Genomic DNA, 24,633 nt, shown 5'->3' on the forward strand with positions numbered 1-24,633 from the left:
TCACCATAATTAGATAATATTCTTCATGTATTTATATCATGTAATTTTTAAGCAATCGATATCATTCTCTTCTAAAACTCTTTAAGGAGTAGTTCCAGATATGGTTGGAAATCCCTAAAAATAATATTTACAATGCCTCCAAGTTTTCATGATTTTGATACTTTTGTGTGAGTTATGCCTTCCGGAAGTTGGGCTATTGGATTAAGGAATGTCCAATCCCGATTTGGGAAGGGCAAAATTGTCTTTTTCTTACATTATTTAATAAATTCTTTTTAGGAATTAAATTGGGTAAAACAAGAATTTGTTCAGTTTACGAAAAAGAGAATTCACACTAAGGCTTGGATAATAGAGAAAAGAAGAGAAAAGATGAGAGAAATCACAATCGCCAAGAACGCTTAAGCTTTCCTTATGGATTTCGTTGGGGGTGATCCCAATAAATATATGTGAGATCACGTAGTGTTGGGTTAGTTCATCCAAACACCAATCATTTTTAAATTCAGCGAATCTAAGTAGTTTGGATGTTAAGAAAGTGAGTTCTTGAAGAACATGATTGAAAATTCATTGAATTCTTGATGGTTGTGTTGTTGAAGTCTCATGTTCATTTGATTCCAGTTTCTTGGTGACTTTTTTAGTTAAATATATTGGGTATTGAGGGAACTAATGATCCTATTGGGGAAAGAACCATGTAAGTTTAGAGGTTTTTAGAGATGAAAAATAAAGGATAAAAGTCGAGAACATTTGGGTAAGGGGGTTGGGACACCGCGCCTATCAGAGCCCCCGACGGACAGTTTTTGTCTTAGATCCTTGGGGCACCGCACCAGCCAGAGCGCCCCGCGCCTCTCAAAGTGCGAGGGATACCAGTTCTCCTCATTCATCCCTCACCTTTTCTTATTTGTTCCTAAGTGATGTATCTATGTTTCTAGTTTGTTCTAACCCTCTAAGGTACATATAAACATCATGAAATCATCAATAAACATGAGATCATGAACCATGAATACATAATTCAATTCATGAAAAGTTACGATCAAAGTCCAAGAAGTTAAAAGTCAAGTTTAAAAGTTAAGAAGCAAGTCAAAGCTAAGTTCTTAAAAGTTTTCAATAGTCATTAGAAATGTTTTAAATGTGTTGTAAGACTCAAGTTTCAAGCTAAGTAAAGAGTTAATAGTTGAGTTCATATCTCAAATGTTATAAGGAAACTGAGTATTCCCTAAGAGTTTATAAATATTTTCACATTTAAGATAAGAGGAAACTAAGATTTCCAAAAGAGTTTTGAGCAAGAAAAAAGGAACATCGATTCCAAAAGAGCTTTTAAAGCTAAGTGTTGAGTAATTATCTCAACCCAAAGAACGAAGTTTTTCTAAAATCACATGATCTAAGTATTATTTTGGGAGTAATATTGAGAATCGATATGGGGATCCAAGTTTATAATAACTCAAGTCTCCATAAACCATGTAGTCATCATGAGAACTAATGGATAATAGTTTTTTGATGATCTTAAGTTAAGTTAGTGGATCCACTTTGTTTACTAATTCTATGCGACGACAAAGTTTTATAAGATAGTTCTGGCAGCGTGGGCAAAATGTTTTATCACCACTTAGGCTCATTATTGTCGTTGTCGATTAGAGAACTCTTTGATGCATTTTTGAGCTTATTATAAGGTTGAGAGGGAAATTTCTCACTATGTGTTATGAATAAGTAGCTCTTATATGTTTGTGCATCAAAAATTGAGTGCTAAGTGTAATGACATGTTATGCGCTGGTTGTGCTGCTAGTATTAAGTCTTTTTCCTACCCTTCAAAAGATTTTTGTGTGATTCGGGAATGAATGTTCCTAAGGGGGGATAATGTAACATTCCGGAAAATTACATGTCTAGTGAAGAGATCAATAGGTCTTTAAGAATGCGTGTTGGGGATACATAGGCCTTCCAATGCCCAATATTGAGAAATATTGGTCATAGTATAGAAAATTGGCTAAGTGGTATTAGACAATTTCTATATAATGCCCAAATAAGTGAAATATTGGGCATATTAAAAAATAATGGCTTAAAGGGTGTTAGCCAATTTTTGTAAGTATTAATGAGCTTGTTTTAAGATATGTACCTTCAATGAATACCCTAGTCTAACAATCATTGAGTTCATCTCTTACACACGTTAGGTAGAAGCATCCAAGTGTCAAGCCTAAGTACCATAACACATGACGATTTAAAATGACCATGTCTATTAAGCAGGCCCAAGGAAATAGTGAGGATCCTTGGGAAAATAAGTAAACATTACAAATTAACCATAAAAAATAGTTAGTTAGGAAAGTACAACCAACACATGTGCTAAACAGCCACGAGACAAGCCCCAACCGAATCGGTTAGGGTGGTTAGGGGGCAGGCGTGTAGGATCACGTGGGGCCAAGATCCCTAACTGATTCTAGGTCCTAACTAACTTCCCTAAATAACTAACTAACCTAGGACCAAACAAAAGGGACCCGACAAACTAAGGCCTAACCGGGTGACATTAAGACAAGAAACTAACTATGAGACAACCTAGTACCTGACCTAGGATGGTCCAAAGGATATAATATGGTCCTAAAAACATAGGGGTACTTTAGTAATTACCCTAGGTTACCTAATTAATAAAATTAGTACTTAATTAATTAATTTAAATGGTTAAACTGAAATCCTTACACTAGACAAGTAACTAACTAAGAGACAACCTAGTACCTAACCTAGGATGGTCCAAAGGGTTGATTATACTTAGGGATACTTTAGTAATTACCCTAGGTTATATAATTAATTAAATTAGAAACTTAATTAATAAATTTAAATGGTCAAAACGAAATCCTTACAGTAGACAAGTAACTAACTAATAAATATCCTAGTACCTAACTTAGGATGGTCCAAATGTTGGTTATGGTCGTAACAACTTAGGGGTACTTTAGTAATTACCCTAGGTTACCTAATTAATTAAATTAGAAACTTAATTAATTAATTTAATTTGTCAAAATCAAAACCACTAAGCAATTTCCAGATTTTGGTTAAATAAAAATGTTCTTCTAATTCTAATCAATCTAGGAGGGGCGTTTTAGGTAATTTGAGTGGACGGTCTTTAGGGTAAGTGTTTGGATGTCTATATAATGATTTTAGGTCATTTTAGACCACAATTACACGTCCCAAACCAGAACCAAACGAAGTTCTCTTAATCTCTCAAGAGCGCTCTCTTTTTGCAAACTCCATTGAAGAACAAGAAAAGCTTAATGAAGAAGATGAAGGTTTCGAAGTTTCCAATCAAGATTTCGTGGATTCTTCATTTATAAGTTATGTGTTTTTCACTCTTTGAATTCCTTTCCCCAATAGGTCCTTTCAAGATAAGATTTCAAGAACTTCAATTCTAGGGCTTTTACTCTACAAAACGGATTTTCTTCCTAAGTCTAGATTTATGTTTTTCAATGAAAAGTAAATGTTTTCTATATCTAAATTCGCATGAATTGTTAAGTATACGCTGATAATTATGCTTGAATTTAGTGTGACGCATGTTCTTACCTATATGATTGTTTCGGATGATTGTTTCTATGACGTGATAACATGTAAATGTTAGGGTTAGAATTTAAGGTTTGAATGAACCCTTTAATGAGCCGTTTAACTTCTCCTATGCTTTGTATTGATCTTTTAAATGATTTTATGGGTTATTCTTGATTATTTCATTGAGTATTTCACTAAGTTTTATGAATATGGCATGATGAATAATATTCTTGGAAGCAAGAGGAAAGTCTTCTAAAATTGTGATTACTAAAAGGTGTTTATGTTAGCCTATAAGTCTTGATGCTATGTGATGAAAGTATGTATGATATTGCTATGTCAATATGTTGTCTATGAATATGTAAATCATGATATTATGATAAGAATATGAATATGCAAGTTATGATACTCTCTTGTATGCTTCACACAAGATGATTAAGCCACGTCAATCTCACGTATGAAGGGTTACGATGAAAGGAAAATTCTCATCTAATCTAAAAGAGCTAATGACCATGTTATACAAGGAGATAATCTTCTATGACCTATGATAAGTTTATTATTAAAAAAAATTAAAAGTTAATTCAAGAAAAGGGACTTAAGCTAAGCACCGATGAACTAGATATGGGAAGTGTCTCTTTCCTAGAGGAAGGTAGGTTCACAATGATTCTCATGAGATTGAGGCTGCTATGTAATGTGGAACTATGGGTCTCCAATACATCTCGTAGTTCTTGAACTATGTTGCCACCATAGGACACTAGCTAGTGGATCCACCTAGAAAGCTATGTCATGTAGGTTCTACTTTGGTCGGTAGAACACCTTTTTTCGATGTGGGGTTTCATGACACCGAATTCCATGTTTGGCTCATATGGTCTATGTTGGTTAATGTGTATGTTCCCTCATGTAAAACGAAATACATAAAAACGAACGTTAACTAGGGTGACTTGAGGAGTTGGCTTAGTATAGGTAGTGGTATAGGACGCTACCTAGACATTGCACAAGTTGACCATAAGGGAAATCCTTGGAGATTGTGCATAAGTAATATGATGATATGAAAGATATATGTTATGATATATGATGTTATTCTTATATGAATGTTGGCTATTATTATGAATATGTTATTTTGCTATGTTAATGATTACTAACTATGTTACAAGTTATATGAAGCAAAGCCTTACTTATGGTCTCCTATCATATCTACTCGGTTATGTGGAGTTATGGGGCTTCACATGATCATTGCACTTGTACGTTGGAGATGAGATCATTGGTAAGTGTTCCGTATTATGTTTATATTATCTTTGCAATATGTAATGTTAACATGATGCCATGACAAGATGTCTTTGATTATGATCATTCTTTAAGTGTTGAAATATTTTGCTTGTATATGTTATACAGTATGTTCACTGAGAATTTTTATATGACTTAGCATTTTTTCTAAAAATATGAATAAATGAACCTTTTTCATGCATGTCCTTATGTGTTATGTGTATATACCCATACTTAGTACATGTGGCATACTAACCCCATTACTTTATTTTACTACAACTATAACTTACGGCCATTGAAGTTAAAGAGGCCGATTTGAAGAAGCTTGGAACTCTTTCTCCAAGTCTTGGTAGGTCCTCATGTTCAGGGAGGCTATGTTTCATATTCTAGCTTATGTAGATTTTTAGTACTTCTAAGAATACGCTATTCCCATTATGTTCTTTAGATTTTTTTTGTATTAAGGCCTATATGGCATATTGACTATTGTATTGGCTAAGTACGGATTTGCATTTATTAGATGGTTATGTGAGACAATTTCTTAGAATAACGTATTGTTTATGAATCATTAGTATGAAGTCTAAGTATACTTCAATAGTATGTAAAAGTTTTAAAATTTTCGCAAATTTTAACTAATGACATGTTATAACGAATGTTAAGAGGCTTGTCTGCGACCTCTGAGGGGTTGACGACGCCGGTAGCATTCGGATTCCAGCATCCGGGTGTGAAAAACTCCTCCTATGAATATGAGAGATATTGAGTTTAATGCATAATGGGCTATTAGATGTAGTTCCTACTTTCTTATGTTGCATTGATTATGTTTGAGTTGTAGTTGATGTTTCCTCCTTTGAATTGTGCATTATTTTGATGTTTCATTCATGTTGGGCTTTTAGTCTTGAGTCTTTATTTTCGTAAGGTGTCTAGATCATCATTTGAGGATGAACATTCCCCAAGGGAGAATATTGTAACTCTCCAAAAACTAGTAGGCTAAAATAGAGCTTAACATGAAGGTTAGGTTCATAATGTATCTCCCAATGCCTAAAAATTAAGGGTTTCATGTAAGATCATCATGGTACAACCCTAAGAAACAATCATGGGCCCTTGAGGAGGAGCCTTAAAATCTACCTGGACAGTGACTCAGGCAGGTAACCCATGCCTCGTAGGTCAGCCCATGCGTCGTGGGTTAGGGGTCGTGGGTCAAGGACTCAGAAACAAGCTCCAGTAACTTACCCACGATTCACCAGCACGCCACATGGGTCCATCCATGGACCGTAGTTGTAGGGTCATTGGTGGTCACTAAAACTGCTTTTTGGCATTTAAATATTGGGGCATCATGGGGTCTTTTGGTTTTCATTATTTTCAGTAACGTTGTTTTACACTAAATTAGACAAACTATATAATGATTTTAAGTCCCCAAATTAAGTCATCCAAGCCATTATTCTAAAATTGCAAAAAAAGTCATCCTCTCCAAAAATACATTCTCTCTATATAACTTCGAGGAAGATGAAGAAGGAAGTTGGAGCTAGGTTTTTTCTACAAAAATAGTTCTGAGATTCAAATCTAAGGTATGGTAGTCCTTCATCTATGGATAGTCTTAATCCATGGAGTCCCTCCAAAATCAATTTCTAAGATAGTAATTCCCCAAAAGCTATGATTTTACTCCAAGTCATGAATTGCTTCTCGAAAAGTATTCTAATGATTTAGTTACATTAATATTATGATTTAATTGATGATTCATATGGTTTTTATATTTATATCCCCAAGAATCCATGAAAACCCCATACTCCCAAATTATGACCTTCTGATGTGGGTGAATTGATGAAAGAACAACATTATGAGATTATGCATGTAGTAATTCTGTTATTTGAATTATGATTATATATATTCCTAATGTAGTAATTCTAGATGTGTTTATTGAATATGATCTATAGTCCTAGAAGTAAAGGTATGAGAATTGTGCATGATTATAAGATTTATGTATATGCTTTGAAAATGCTTTAGAGTGAAAAGTCCATGATTATGATAATATTATTGTGTTGATTTATAATCAATTCTCATGAACACATAATAAACATAATGTGAAGGTTTTCTTCACGTAATAGAAATTTGTGGTTGAAAGACAATTCTCACTCAATTCAATCTAATGTCATATGTAGAAATAGACGGAGAAAGGTTATTGTCACGTATTCTATAATGCGCTATCCTAATGAAACAACTGATAACTTAATCAGTACTCTATGGGATAAATGCTCAGTACTGAGTGGATATTATAATATGAAATCGAACCTCTCCCATTAAGAAAGTTCGGGTATCTAGAACTAATTACATGAGATGGAAGCTCCCCTATTGAGAAAGGTCTGGTTTCTAATAACAATCTCCTTATCCCATAAACTACGTGTCCCTGTAGGATATATATCTAGTGGATCCACCTAATCTAAGAGTATGGTTCTACCTTAGGAAAGTAGGACTCTTTTTCGGTGTGGTTAACACCCGATTCCATGTTAAGCTCACATGATCTGTGTCAGTTAAGGCTTATTTCCACTATGATAAGAATATTAATTATGAAATATGACTACTTAGGAAATTCTTACTAAGTATGGGTGAGATTATGAGATCTTATTCATGCGTATATTGAACAAGTATGCTTTGGGGGTGCTTATCGAATGTTTCTTTTAAGATATTACGATATATGTATTGAGTATGCTTAAGAATTATCTTTTTCCCATTATTTTCAAAATGATGCTTTAACTTAGTAAATTGCATGCATTCAACTAAAATGTCCCTTTTAACATGTTTTCTAGGTTTTTATGCATGACTATCATACTTAAGCATTTTAGTACTAACCCATATTTTCCTACATTTTCCCCAAGTTTAGGGTCCGGTTCTCAACGTGTCCTAATTGTGGATAAAATGTGGAATTTCTCATTTCTTCTTGCTTGATTGGTGAGTTTTCACTATTCGAGGACGGACGTTCTCTTCTTTTAAGATTATATTGTAAGGTTTTTGTCCCTATCTTATTCATGTATTGTAATAGATGGCTATGTTGCAACTGGTCTAGACTTCTGCTTTCCTTTATGAAAATATTCGTACTTGAAATGCCTTTTTTACTCTTTATTTTTCTATGCTTGTGTTATGATATGCTAAGTGGTTTACATGGTGCCTTTCTGGTTATTATGTGCCTTGTTACATGCAGGGTTACCCCTGAGTTATGACATTGAAACATTTGAATATGATAAATCCAATTTTTCAAAAGTATGTATATCCACATGCAAATGATTTCAATTCCACAGCACGATGTGCATATCACTCTGATGCTCCAAGGGATAGTACTGAAGATTATTGAACCTTAAAAAAAGGAGGTGGAAAAATTGATCCAAGTAAAAATGATTGCTGTCCAAAATATGACTCCACTAATGTTGCTCAAAATCATCTGCCGGCACCTAACGACATACACTTTACTGGCATGATACATGATGACAACATGTGTTACAATTCTCTCAATTGTCAAGAAAAGAAATTGAAATTTTTTGAGCTTCTATAAAGTCAAAATTTAAAAATACTAGCTAAGATGTAAAAGTTGATGAATGTGAGACACTCTTCATTTCCCTAGAAAAAAGTGTATGAGTAGTTTATTTGGTTTTCATTTCTGCCATGCAATTCAAATTCTGGTTTTATTTTATTTTACAGAGTTATATCCTTCTATCATTTCTTTTCTGTGTTCATTTATTGGGTCTTCTAATAGCTTGGTTTATCATAGTGATGCAACCTGAATTTTAGTTTGTTGTCTTGTCGTCAAGTCTCTCTATCGTTTACTTAATATAATCTTTTTCTTGTGTCATTTTGATATATTTTATTTGTCTTTCCACGTAAACATCTACTTTCAATTCAGGTTTGATGACATGATATGTAAGAAAAGTTTATCAATTCTTAAATCATATCTAGTCATGAAATTAATACACCAAAAAGTCAAAAACAACATTCAACAATAGGACTTACATACTTGGATACGTTCTTTAGTATCAAAAATTGTTAAAATTGTAAATTCCATCTAAATTGACATATGTCATTTGTTATGGAAAAGATAAAGTCCAAATGAGGTCTTTTTATCGACAAACATGGAACAAGAGTAATATACATGTTCATCACTAATAATTTGTAAAGAGATATTGTATGGTCTTCACTTGTCATGATAAAGAGCATGTTTGTATTTGAATTTTTTTTAAAAATAATTGATATTACGAAGACATTTCGTTCTACTACCCATGCACTATGTAATAATTTGTTACCCTTTTCGAGCCTTAATTTTTTTTTCTTTCATAACCCTCTTTTGGAATCAAGCACAATAAAAAATGAGTCAGGAAAACAAGAAAAGTGAAAAAGATTCAAAACGAAAGAAGAGGAAAGAAAGAAAATTGGAGTGACAAAAATAATCCAACAACAAATAAAAACAAACTTCCTGAACTATGTTCTACCTGATTATTGCTTTGACAAGATACATTGACAACCTTATTTTGAGGTTCGGTCCAACCAAGAAAAATCTGGAAATTCCTCATGTTAAGTCCAAGATTTGGACTCATTTAGGTCTTTGTTTACATAGATTTAGTGTCCTCAAATACATAACTTTTTCCAATAACTGATGTTAATCCTTGATTTTCAGGTATATGGATTAAGGAACAAAGAAAGGAAACTAACATGCAAAAAGTAACAAAACAAGCTGAAGAAATCAAAAAAGTCAAGCCCGAGGATCGTCAAGAGCACTCGGATGTCGCCGAGTGGATCAGATGATTTCCTAATGAACCCGTGTGACAATATCTGAAGGAAAAAACCAAGTTTGTATACAAAACGAATAGTTGGCGTATCGTCGAGTGATTCCGTGAAGCTAAGATAGATAACCCAAAGCTGTAGACATAGAAGATGCTGAGTATGAAGGCAAAAGGGCGATGTAAGAGATCAAAGGGCAGGTCGTTGAGTGATTCGGCGAGTTCGACTTACTTTGGCAATTGAATTTTCGCAGCATATTTTTGGCGAATATAAATTCATTTTTGAACATTTACTTTAGTATGCAATAATCTTTGGATCAATTTTACAATTAACGTTTTGAACGTCAGGAGAGAGTTTTTCTCTAGTTTTCCCTTAGCATTAAGGGATTAATAAATTCACTTTTTGAGAAACTAGAAGTGGGTCTTTGAAGTTCATTAAATTGGAGAATTGTAAAGACGAAATCTATCTTACCCAGTTGATGAATAATCAATTTGGTAATGGTTTTTACTTTTTTGTGATGCCTAGCTAAAACCCTAATTCTTAGGGTATGATTACGGGTTGATTTAGCTTATGGGTATTGCTAATTGTTAGTTAAATGTTATTTGAAACTGAGTTGAATTACTAATTGTGGTTTAACTTGGGAATTGTAGTTAAAAATGCAGTTTTATGCTTCTGTTCTTAGCTTGCTTGAGAAAGAGATTTCAGAACAAAAATTACTGATTGTTGGTTTTTGGGTATTGGATTTACCAGGTTTTAGCTTAAGACAGTGAATCCTAAACTCGATCCAACACATTCAACTCAATAGAGTGAATGGATTAAGGTGTGGAGTGGTTGTTGATGTTCACGAGAAATCACTTGATTCGAGGTAAATTATTCAAGAGAAAATTTAGCTCCACTATAGCCTAGCCTACTCGCTAGTATCTAGTTATTTTCTAATAGTTGCAATTACCCACATGTGTATATTTGCCTATAATCGATCACATCCCAAGAACTCATCTTGTTATAGTTAATTCATATTATTTATAACTATTTGTAGTTGTTAATCAAAACAAAAATCCCCCATTTGACATTCGTGTCACACCTTAATTTGAATGATGTCTTTAATCGGTAAATTTTATTTCTATGATAGATTTGACCATGTTCATACCTCCCAATTGAATCTGAAACACATACAACTCCCTGTGTAATTTGATTTCAACTCATTTTGTTGGGTTTTATATTGATTTATGATTATTGACTCTTAGAATATGATGAAGTGTCTTTGAAATTATTAATCAAAATGGCTCCGTTGCCGAAAAATGGTGTTATTTTAAATTATTTTTGTGAAGTTGAATAGTGTTGTTTATAGTCACAGTTGAATCTACTTATTATTAGTTTTTTTGTCTTTGTGTTGCTGTTAAAATAGACGAAATGAGTATCAATGGAAGCAATGGCAGCCATGTGAGCCACCGAGCTGACATCATAAATCTCAATGATGTAAATGGCCGAAATCTAGTGGGTGGAGTTGGTACCATTCGTTTGCCTCCAGCAAGAGGGAACGTTGTGTTCCACATTACAAGCACCATGTTGTAGCTCTTACAACTGAAGGGTTTTTTTTGTGGGTTGGATCATATGGATCCCCATGAGCGTATTTTAAATTTTGTTGATGTTTGTGGAATGTTCTCTTTTAAGAAAATATCTCAATAGTCAGACCGATTGAGATTATTCCCATTTTCTCTAATGGGAGATGCATGCAAGGGGTTGGTTGAGTTGACATGAAATTCTACAACTTTGTGGGAAGAAGATATTACCACATTCCAAGAGTGATTTTCCTTCCTTCGAAGATCATGACTCTTCGGGATAGTTTTCAAAGATTGAAACGTCTTGAGGGTGAGATAATCCATTAGACTTGGATAAAGTTTAAGAAGTTGGTGCTGCAATGCCCAACTCTTTGATTTCCTGATAATGTCTTGTTTCAATACTTTTAGAGAATCCTTGATTCGGTTAACAAGAGAGTGACTGATCAACTTTCTCCGGGAGGTTTAATGCAACAAACTTATGTGATAGAAGCCTAACTCCTTGTTCACATGACCAATATTAACTGTGACCCCTTAGTATTTTATCCATAAGATAGTTCATGTAAAAACTAAGTGTTCTAGTAAATATCTAAATATATATTGAACATAAGCAAAACAAATAACTAATAACATATACTTCTTTTCCATAGATTTTGTCACAACACACATGATACAATTCAAATGAATCACATGTTTTTTTAAAGTGTTCCTTAATATCCATGAATTATGACTATAGTCTATATGTGTATCAAGAGCACATAAAAATTATTTATTTAAGTGACTAAGTTTTATTTGTGTGAGTACACCCACAACTATGAGGTCTCTCCTTTTACTTACAAGTTGACAAAAGAGTAGATTGAAAAAGGTCAAAAGAGAGACCAAAACATGGCGAATATGATGATTGATCTGAACATCTTAGCCTAGAACGTCATGGGTACTGGTACAAAGAGTGTTAATGTAATCAGTGTTGGTGATGTATACCCCGGAGAGGACAAATTTGAAGCACTGCGAGAAAGTGAACTTTTAAGACAACCAAAGAGGAGGTTATTGTGAAAACTTCCAAGTCCGGGTGGTAACCAAGGTTTGAATAGAGACGAGGGCTGGAGATATTGTGATAGAGAGTGGAATGATCGTAACGCCACCTGGATGGAAAGAGAAGGGGAGAAGGATAGGTATGTTCCTCCCCACGAGCGTCAAAAGCCCAAATATTCAGATTGTGGTCAGACTAAGGATATGCTCTCACGTATTCTCAACAAGGTGGAAGGGCCGAATAATGTTTTGAAGGAAATGAAGGAAGATGTATTGAATCTCTACCAGACAGTGACTTCTCATTCCGTTTCTATCAAGTAGTTGGAGACCTAAATGGATCAAATTTCTTAACATTTAAACCCAATACAACAAGGGGGTTGCCTACTGATACTATGGCAAACCCCAAGAATAAAGCTTGAGTGGGTATTTGCGTCTTGCAACAACATTAACTACGACAATTCTTGGGAGGTAACCCAAGTTTTTAATGCTTTATGTTTGTTTTTTAGAATAATGGGTGTTGATTGTGCAGGTCAAACTTTGGAGTATATTTGAAAAATGCATGTTGGCGAGCCAAGTGTCCATTTGGTGACTCTCCAAAGAGGACGCAAACCCGATATGGACCACCGTTAGACTCATGAAAATATCAGGTTGGAGTCTTTAAAACTCGGTCTGGCCATACATGAGTTCGCAACTCGGTGAACGGGTCGGCAGTTTCGACTTTGTCTGTTGTTTGGACCCCCAAATCAACTTGAGGTGATGTAAAACTTGGTGAAGTAAGTAACCAATCAACTTGTTGCCGAGTGGTTCTGTGAGGACAACTAATATAGCTAAAGGGATACAAATTGAGAGGTTTTTAAAGTAAAAAGGTTTAAAATTTCAAACTCGTTCATATTCCCTCGTTTTTAACTTCATTCAATCATACCCTCCTTTAGATTTTTGATATTCTTGAAGGCCTTTTTCTAGTTGATCTAGTGCTCGGAGTGGAAAACGTTGCCGCCTATCTTTACAAACTCGTATTTCCTCATTAAAGGTTGGTTTTCGAACCCCGAACTCTTGATTAGCGGCTGACCTTAATTGTAAATTTTTGAAATCTTATTGATGAGTGTTGGTCCTGTTCTGAAATTACAATTGTATGCTTGTTTGCCTATTGTAGTCTCGCAATTATGCTAAATCGCCTAAATTGTTGATTTGCTTTAAAATTTATCATAAATTTGCGGATAAATTTGTTACTGGGCCTATTCAAGTAAAGTTTGAGTAACCCTGATTGTGATAAAGGATGTACTTCGCCCAATGATTGAGTGTTTGGCGTCATTCTTAAGGGAAAAACTGTCAAATAACCAATTGTGGAAAAATTGGGGGAAGTCTGAGTACCCCAAAGGCATGGGTCATATGGGTCTGAATGGGTGTGTTGTTTGATTTTGTTTTTGCGGATGCGGGTTTTATTTTGAATAATAGATTGAAATTTGGCGAGTTGGGAAATTTGGAGAGATGGGTCAAGCTCGCCAAACTACTCGGCGGTTCGCCAATGTCCCCCCTTTATCGCCCTTAATTTTATGATTTGGTTGTTTAGAGTTTGTAATTTTTAGAGGGAATCCTAGGCTCGTCGAGTGCACTCGGTAACTCGCCGAAAGTATCGCTTGATCACCTTTTCTGCTCCCCTAACCCCTAAATTACACTGTAACTCTTGGTGGGCTAGTATTAACTCACCGAATGGACCTTCCTATCACTGAACTAGGAATTTTTCAAGTCAATCTTTTTGACGAACCCAATATGGATCACCTAAGTAACTCAGCGACTCGGCGATCGGTTTGGCGAGTTGTTCTGCATTGTGTATTCTGCAATTTTCTTGAACTATTTCTAACTATTTCCCAATGTGTTTTGCAGATATGGCTAGGACCAACTTGGCCAATAGTGGTATGCTTCCCCGCAAAAGAGCACAGGGAATTCCTATTAATGAGGGGAGAGCTGCTTCTTCAAAAAAAGGGTAGAAGGCACCTTCTGTGGGAGGTAAGGGCAAGGGCAAAATGTCTGCATCTGAGATACCAGAGCACATTTTTAGCAGCGAGGGGGAGTTTATTGATTCTCATGTCTCACTCTCCGAGCCTTATGATCACCAATCATTATAGTCCTAGAGAGCAGATATTCGTGCACGATCTCTTCATGATTCATCTAGTATCCTTGAGGATAACTCTCCAGTCACTGAATCCATGCTAGCTCCAGCACTGGCAGTGGTTCCAATACCACCAGTTCAGGGTCCTTCTCACTAGATACTCAATAGGCTAAATTATGAGGGATTGAGGATAATTCTTGAGGAGAAGTAATTGTCTACATATGAAGTGGATCGATAGGTACCCTATGGTGTGGAACACACTCTATTTCCATAGATTTGACATCTTCACAAGGTCGTGAAACCCTTATATCCCACTTGGGTTCGTGAGTTCTACACTACATATGGTAACCTAGTGCCTAAGTGGAAGAAGAGGCTAGTGCCCTCAGATCGTTCATGTCTATCATGTTCTCAAGGAAAGAAGTAGGATGCTTGAGAAATAATATCAATGTTGTACTTGACAAAGCTACTGGGTTTGAGAATGGTTTGCTCCCCTTATATTGGACACCACCGAGAGGTAGATTGAGGTGGGAGCTCCCATCGAGAAAAAGGACTAGAACATTGACACTCGGTATTGGTCTGGGTTCGGCAGCAATTCCATAATGACCGCACATAAAGATTCCATCCTTTGCCACCCAAAAGAGGCCTATATCTGATTGATCATTGTCAAGAAGAAGCTCAACTTTGGTCTCATCATTGAGAAGGAGATGGCCTTGAGAGATAAATAACGACAGAGGTAGCTTCCCTTCATAGTCCTCATTAAAGAATTATGTCGGCATGCTAGAGTTCCTCGTGATGAAAATAGATATAGAGGTCACTCCCACATATTCAATCGATGTTCGATTTATAGAGGTTGAATAGGAATGGGATAAGGTGGATAGGATGGGAGCAGCTCAGGTGGATGCGTCCCTAGAAGTCAATGTTGAGTATTTACCTGCAGAGGCATCTTTGCCTATTAGTGCCTTCTGGCCTTCAGCTACACGCGCTTCTAGTTTTTCCTAGGATCTTGGATCTTCTGATTATTTCTAACCCACATAGTACCACTCAGGCCATGATCCTTAAGATGGGGCACCTAGATAATTCTGCTGATGTGCGGGCTACCCAGTTCGAGGTCGAGGTGCCTTGGATGATTAAGCAAGCAATCTTAGCTGCATTGACACCCCTCTGGATGTCGACTGATGAACTCACAACGAGAGTTGATATGTGTGAGTGAGGACATGGTGTTACTTCAAAGGTGAAGACATTGAAAGTCGAGGTTTCAGATTTGAGAAAGGATGTGGACTATTTGAACTCCACAGACTTTATTTCCCTCTTTGAGTCAGCTCAACATCGGGATGCTCCGGCCAGTTTTGAGATGCCTTCAGCTACAAACGAAGATGTGCGTAGGGATGATGTGACAACTGATGAGTCACACGTAGAGACGGATGAGGAGTAGTTGGATTCTCAGGATGCTACCATCTATGAAGATCTACCGTATTTAGAGGAGACAATTGTAAAGTCAGTCATTCAGATATTGTTGAAAGAGACATCCGTGGCAGCATCTAGTGAATCCAGTGTTGATGTTACATCGGACAGGGATGCCCAAGATCAGAGTGTTGCACAGGGCATTGATGCCCCCGACAGATGGAGCGACTGTGTAGATAGGATTCTTCTTTACCTCTCTCTTGGTCGTTTTATTGACTTTTGATAATTTTTGTTGCATTTGAGAACAAGTGCTTTTTATTTTTGGAGGGGTGAGGTATTTCTATATCTACCTCTTGTGCATATATTGGGTTCTGCATTTTAAACTCTATTTTGGTCTTATCTTTTGGATGTTTAAGATTATGGCTCCTAGTATTAAATGACAACGGGTTTTACCCATCTAAAATATTTTGCCACTTCTTGTTGTGTGTGAATCTGGTTTCTTTTCTGTAAATTTTAGTATCAGTTATGATTATTACTAATGACGTGACTAGTGCTCTAATCAAACAAAAATGAATGTGTGGCTATGATGAGGCAATATATGAACTTTTTGCATCTAATTGTGACTAGTCGGTTATTGAATGCAGTTTCTTGTGATGAACATTGCACACTAACAAAAGTGTTGAGTTTTTTTAATATTGGTGTCAATTCCTTGGGTGATGATCTTACTTTGAACCTTGTGTGATGACACCTAAAATTTGCCCCGTAGGTCTGGTTGACTAAGTGATACAAGCTCTTGAAATGATCTTAGGAAACAATTTTGAAGAGCGAAAAAATTGTCAATATACCTTTTTTATAGACAACCTTTTAAGATTTGTGAACCTTGCCTGAACCCCTTTGAGGCATATCCTTTTCTTGGAAGAAACTTGATGCAATTGTAACCCTTCTTTTTCCATTCAACCATAATCCTCATGAAGTTTGGTTTGTTTGAACAAACAACTTAGGCCAAAATCCTAAGTTAGGAATGTGGTGAAACGAGAAGGTAAATCAAGAAATGTGAAGAATTCCCCTTTTCTCCATGATCTTGAAAAATATGGAAATCCCATATAGAAAAAAGTGATAGAAAAGAAGAAAGAAAAATAAGAGAATAAAAAGTTGTGAAATAAAGTTTTGAAAGTTTCAAAATGTATGGGGTTTTTGAAAAAGCATCTGAAGTAGAATTATGGGGTGAATTTTGAGGATGAGTAAAAATGTTGAAGAAAAGGAAGAAAATTCATGTTCAGAACATATTTCATGAGGGTAGAAACCACTAAGCCTAAATATTCTTACCTTTACACTCAATCTCGTTACAAGCCTTAAAAAGACCTTTTTTTTTTATCTTTAGTAAGCTGAAATGAATGTTAAGTAGAAATAAGGGCAAACCTATGAGTGAAGTTATGCATGTGTTTATCTTTTTGAGTGTGAGATGTATGTGATACTGGACCTACAAATTGTTGAAGAATTGTGTGTGAATATGGAATCATCTTTCTTGTGATGAATTTGAGTACCTTTGTTGAGCTTGAACTTGCTTGAAGCAAGTATTGTGAACTTGAGCACTTTTGATGATAGTGAGTTAGAATTTGAATCATTGAGTGCACAATTGATCCTTGCATGTGTAAGTTGAGTATTGTTGTGTTCATTAATGATTGAGTCTTATGCACTGTTTGAGACATCCTTTTTGAACTACTGAACTTGAATTCACTTGAGGACAAGCAAAAGTTTAAGTTCGGGGTGTTGATGAGTCCAAGATTTGGAATCATTTCGGTCTTTGTTTACATAGGTTTAGTCTCCTTAAATGCTTAATTTGTGCCAATAACTTATGTTAAATCCTTCAATTTCAGCTATATGGATTTAGGAACAAAGCAAGGACACTAACATGCAAAAAAGAAACAAAACAAGTTGAAGAAATGAAGAAAGGAGGGCATGAGGATCGCCAAGAGCGCTCGGTATGTCACCGAGTGGCTGAGATGAATGCCTAAAGTTCCATCATGCCAAGATTTGAAGGAAAGAACCAAATTGGTGCAGAGAAAAAGTAGTTGGCGGATCGCCTAGTGATTCCGCGAAGCCAAGATAGATCGCCCAAAGTTACAGACCTTGAGGATGCTGAATACCAAGGCAAAAGGGCAACGGAAGAGACCAAAAGGCGGCTTGCCTAGTCACTACAAGAAAATATACTTATTTATATGAAAATTAAGCTATGAATTCGAAAGTCGTAGCTATTACCTAGTAATAGCCATAAAAATTCAAATTTTGTGTCTATCTAAAAATTCTTCACATTTCTTAGCCACAAATATTAAGTTTACAAAACCAAATCCTGGTATTTGCTATAATGGTAACAATCATGGCAATAATTATCTAAATAGCTACAATTTTATTGTTACAATAAAATTTTGTTAGCTGTAACTTTTTTGCGACCCAATAAAAATAATTGTAGTAATAGCAGCTATTTAGCTACGATAGTTATATGTAACACAATATTGTGGCTAAATAAATAATTTTGCTTCAAGCTATAAAAAGATGGGGCAATAGTTAAATGATATAGCCATAGAGTTTTTGCTATAGCAAAATTTCGTAACTAATTACTTTTTTTTTTGCCAAAAATTTTAATTTACCATAGTAATAATAACCTATTAGCCACAATAACTTATTTGAATAAATATTTGTAGATAAATAAATAATTTAGCTTTAAGTTATAAGATATTGTGGCAATATTTAAACGAAATAGACATAGATTTTCTTCTATACTAAAAATTCATAGCTGATAATTATTTTTTGCAATAATTTTGAATTTATCATAGTTATAATGACCTTTCAACCACAATCACTTATTTGAAGAAAATATTCTAGCTAGAGGTTCTTTTAACAAGTTACAAAAATCATATCAAAAATATAGTCCTATTGTTTTTGTTATAATACAATTTTATTGTTAATTATTAGTTTTTTCACGATCATACTGAAACTCGTTGAATCAACAGAAAGTAATTTCAAATAAAATTTAATTACTTAATAAATATTATGTTTCGAAAAGCAAAAAATTGTTCCAATAATTAACTTAATAGTTAAAACTTTTTGTCATGAAAAAATGATAACTATGTCAGAATTCATTTTATACGACTCGCACCTCTTCTATTGAACAATGTATATACAGAGCTAGCTTAATTAGAGATGTCAATCATTCCATGAATTCAATTTTACAAAATCTTAATTTGAAAGTTTTAAGTATAATTTAAATAAATAGAAGTTATAAAAAATAGAATTTTTTTCTTATTAATTTGATGTATTTTTACTTTTTATAGAAAAAACATGTATAATCAATTTACAAATCATTAAATAAAGTCATATATTATTCAAATATGCAATAAGAATTATATTTGAATATAGATTGATAAATTAATTGTTATTGAATATAATTAAGGAAAAATTACTAAAATACATATCTTATGTTTCCCTTATTTCCAATATCTCCTTCTATTTCTAAAACCCTCTAAAACTCCTTATTTCTCTCCTTATATATTTAAGAGAAAAAAGTTTCACATATAGACACATAAAAATAAATAATTACTCTACATAGCTATAGTTTGATCATTGCAATTTGTAGCTCCATTTTATACGGAGGAGAGAGGCGAGTGAAACTGGGAGATAGAGGAGAGAGGCGAGAGAGAGGGGGAAAAGAGGGGAAAAATGGAATTATATATTTATATTGGTTATATAATTATATATTATACATATGTATTTGTATATATGGCAAGAGAGATTGGGAGAGAGAGGAGAGAGGCAAGCAAGATCGAGAGAGGAAGGAGAGACCAGTGAGAGAGGGCAGAGAGTGGGAGACGTGAATTATATATGCATAGAATTGTATATAACTGTATATTATAGACATGCATACACATGCACTTGTATAAATGATAAGCGAGATTGGGAGAGGGAGGAGAGAGGGGAGAGCGAGAGAGCAGAGAGTGGGAGAGAGGCAAATTGTATATGTATATAAGTTAAAAAATTATATATTATACATATGTATTTGAATATTCTGATGAATTGTACATATAAAAACGTGACTAATTATACAAACTTGAAGTTAGTCAAGGTAATTAATGTATAATGTTAGTCGCGAGTGGTAATTATTGCATACTATAGATCTGATGAGTAATTAAATAGTATGAGCTTGATTTGTTGCGTAATTTTCCCTATATTTAATGTATTCGAGTTACATATTAATGTATCAAAGTCAGTATTTAGTGTATCTAAGCTATATATTATGTATCCGATTTATTTTACAATATATGCGAGCTAGTTTTAAATGTATTCGAGCTACATATTATGCATTTGAGCAAGTTTTTAATGTATTTGAGCTACATATTATGTATATGGTTTTTGTTACAATGAAATCCAGTGTCTTTACCACACCGAAAAAAGGTGATTCACCGATCAAAATGAATATAGATAATGTGAGCTAACATGAAATCAGTGTCTGCACCAAACCAAAAAGGGGTGATTCGCCGGCTAAGGTGAATCCATGTCAAGTGTTTACCCCACACTGAAAGGGGTGGCTCACGACTATAGTGAACTAAGAACATTCTTTTGAGCATGAACCGACATATATCATTTGAACTAACCATGAACTAGATTCATTTTGATCGGTGAATCACCTATTTTCGGTGTGGGGAAGACATTGGATTTCATGTTAGCTCGCATTATCTTAATTCTAAAGATATCTCTAAGAAAGCAAGCAAGAAAGAAAAAGGAACTTATGTTTAAAGTGATTTATGAAAGTAAGAGCTTATGAATATCAATCCTTAGTGTTGATACCAATGAAGTTTTCAGCAAATAATGGGCAAAGCCAAATAAAATTGGCTTATAATGACTTCTTATATTATGCCAATAAAGGGGAGTAAAATGTAATAACTAATTAATGCTTCATTACTTCCACAATATTAAAATTATGAAATGAGTGGCATACCCAATAGAGACTGGCTTATGAAGTGTTCCTGCTCAACGAATACAAATGGAATGAATGACTTGTTGTAAGGATTGTGAAATCATTCCCTTAGTCCTTGGGTTACATACTTGATTCATTGTGGTTATGGTACTACAATGAATCATTGAACTTGTAAGTAAAACATAGGATCAAATGAATCATTGAACTATACAACAACAAGAAGAAAAAGACTTGAAAAAATAAACTAAGTACAAAAGGGAGAGCCTCGTGTTCAAGGGGATAAAATTTAAAATCTTCGCTCGAGTTGTTCTAAAATCATGTTGATGAGTATAATGTCTTGTGATCACATAGAAAATAAGTTGTGTGCTTTGAATGCATTAAAATACATCATATTCATACTACAATTCACAACTAACGAATTCGAAAAGTCTAGTGGCTTCAATTTCCAGAAATGACATGTAGTATAGGAAGAACTTTCCTTGATCATGCATAGCCTTATGTGTATGTGTGCATACACCCATACTTATTACAAGTGTGTACTAACTCGATACAATTACATTTTTAATAGGTGCAGGTTAGACTGCAGATTGAAGACTCATTGCAATGGTTTGGACTTAGCGATCTCCAGACCATTTGGTAGGTTCTCTCTAGTTCGAGGATGCTACTTTTATATTCATAGCATAGGATTTAGATATAGCTAGAGGATGTTTTCCTTAGAGTTCCTTTCAGATGTTTTCCTTTTAAAGTTTTGTATTAAGGCCGTTTTGGCAAACTTATTATGATATATATTGATTCTCCCTTTGAATTGCGTTATCCATTGTAGATGGTTGTTTAGTTGAGCTTATAGTATATGAATTCATGAAAGATTATATGAAGTCTATGTAAACTTCATTAATGTTTTAATGTTTTAAATTTTATGCAAATTTAACTATATGAATGTGATGAATGCTAAGAAGAGGCTTGTCTCCGACCTCTGAGAGGTCAACGACACCAGTTGCATTCAGATTCTAGAATTCGCATGTGACAAACTTGGTATCAGAGCATGAGGTTAAATTACCTAGGAACTAGATCTCAAAACAAACACGTTATGTAGTTTCTAACTTATGGTTGTGAAGCACACCACAATCTTGACTTAGAGACTAGGTGTTGTTTAAATCTTTCCTTTTTCTACTATTTATCGTGTCGTGTAGAGCTTTGACATTTTATGTCATTCTAGCATCAAACTTCCTTCTTGTGTGTGCGTGTAGATAGATGAACACAAGAAGAAACACAGGCAGGAGAGTTGGAGAAGTAGCTGCTTGGGGAAACCAAGCTCCTCCACAAGCCCAACTGCTGGAGTGCAAGTGCCTGTCATCCCAACTGCGTTGACGGATAGATAAATGAGAGCAGCACTAGTTCAGATGGCCGAACCCATAACTGCTCAGGCACATGCTATCACAGCCCAGGCCACTAGAGAGGGTGGTCCATGGGAGAACCCACATACTAGAACCAGGGCTAGCAGACTGAGCGATTTCACCAGGATGTTGAGATGGCCGAGTTGGCCTAAGGCGCCAGATTAAGGTTCTATGCTATGAAAGGTAGAGAGGAGCAGGATAAGTCAGCTGATGTTGTCACTGGTACCGTGCATGTCTTTTCTCTTCCTTGTTATGCATTGTTAGATCCAGGATCCACCTTGTATTTTGTTACTCCTTTAGTAACTAGTAAATTTTACTTGCTTCCTGAGATCTCGCATGAACCTTTTCTAGTTAGTACTTCCATAGGAGACAGTATTAGAGTTTAAAGGGTATACAGAGATTTCCCAATAACTTTTCTTGATAGAATTACTTATGCTGACCTAATAGAATTAACCATGCTTGATTTTGTTATAATTTTGGGTATGGATTGGCTTCATAAATGCTATGCTACCATAGACTATCGAAACAGGGTAGTAAGGTTTTAGTTGCCAAATGAGTTAGAGTTGAAATTGGAAAGGTTTGGTTCAAATCGAACAAGCCAAATAGTTTCCAATCTTAAAGCCAACAAGATGTTATCTAAGGGGTTAGGATCCGATGAGAACCTTTCTTATGAAGAGGTTTCCGTTGAATTTCATATCACCAAGTGAAACGGTTGAGGAACAAGAAGTTTGCCACCGCTAAGGTGTTATGGAGGAACCACCTTGTTAAGAGAGCAACATGGGAGGCCGAGGCCGATATGAGATCCCGTTACCCTCACTTATTCAGTTCTTGAGGGTAGATATACTCTTTCTTTGTCCGATTTCATTAATGAGACTCTAAATCTTAGTGCATGAGGCAGTTTTGGTGTTCTAAGTCCATAACTGTGTGTTTTATACTTGCACTATATGAGTTAACATGATTACATTCTTGCTTTCATGTTATTGTTTTTGTAAAGCGTAGACATGAATTTTGTGTTGCATGAGTTGTGATATGCATTAAGTTAAGTGTGATTGAGAAGGAAGATCGAAGCTTCAGATAAGCTTGAGCAATATACATCATCCAGAGTAAGTGTGAATTAGAAATTCACAAAGAGTAAAGTTTCAAGTATGTTAACGTGTTTTCGAAATTACCCTCTTTGATTTAAAATGAGATGTAGTTTCATTCGATGACGAATGTTCCTAAGGGGGGGATAATGTAACCTTCCATAAAATATACCCGTCTAGTGAAGATCTTATTAAGTTTTAAAGAATAGGTATTGGGGGTAAATAGGCATCTCAATGCCCTATATTTAGAAATAATGGGCATATTATAAAATATTGACTTAAAGGGTGTTAGCCAATTTTCTATGTATTAACAAGCTTGTCCAAGAAATGTACCTGCAATGAATACCATAAGCTAAAAACATACATTTTCTAGTGTTTGCACATTAGGTGCGAGGCATCAAAGTGTCAAGCCTAGGCACCACAGCACATGACCAATTGAAATAGGCATGTAGATTAAGCAGTGCACAAGGACGTAGTGAGGATCCTTGGGACAATAAGTAAACATTCCAAATGAACCCCCAAGAATAGTTTGTTAGTAAAGTACACACAACAAGAAATGAGCAGCAACACATGTGCAAGTACATATGCAACCCATGTGCAAGCACATGTGCAAGAATTCAGTTAGGGTGGTTACGGAGGTTAGGGGCAGGCGCACATGTGGGGATCAAGCCATGTGGGGCTGATATTCCTAACAAGCTCCAGCCTCTAACTAAATTACCTAAATATCTAAATAACCTAGTACTAACCGAAATAATTAGCTAAGGGACCCGACAAACCTAAGACACAACTGGGTTACGCTAACCTAGTAACTAGTTCAAGAAACATCCTATTGCCTAACCTAGGATGATCCAAAGGGTTATTTAAGGTCCTAACGACTTAAGTGTACTTTATTAATTACCCTAGGTAACCAAATTAATTAAATTATCATTTTAATTAATTAATTTAAATGGGAAAATCGAAATTCTTACACTAGACAAGTAACTTACTAAGAAACATCCTAGTACATAACCTAGGATGGTCCAAAGAGTTGGTTATGGTTCTAACAACTTAGGGGTACTTTATTAATTATACTAGGTCACCTAAATAATTAAATTATCATTTTAATTAACTTATTTAAATGGGCAAATCGAAATCCTTACACTAGACAAGTAACTAACTAAGAAACATCCTAGTAACTAGCCTAGGATGGTCCAAAGGGTTAGTTATGGTCCTAACAACTTGAGGGTACTTTAGATACCATAGGTCACCTAATTAATTAAATTATCAATTTAATTAATTAAATTAAAGGGTTCAAATCGAAATTCTTACACTAACGTAGTATAACTCAAGAAACATCCTAGTACTTAACCTAGGATGGTCCAAATGGGTTAGTTATGGTTCCAATGACATAGGGGTACTTTAGTAATTACCCTAGATACCTTAATTAATTAAATTATCAATTAACTTAATTAATTTAAATGGTATAAACGAAATCCTTAGGAAAAATTTCAGATTTGACTAAGTGTTGTGTTTTCCTAGTTCTAGTCAATCTATGAGGGGCTTTTTAGTAATTAATAACTTTATT

This window comes from Solanum pennellii, chromosome 10, assembly GCF_001406875.1.
Source record: "Solanum pennellii chromosome 10, SPENNV200".
Lineage (NCBI taxonomy): Eukaryota > Viridiplantae > Streptophyta > Magnoliopsida > Solanales > Solanaceae > Solanum > Solanum pennellii.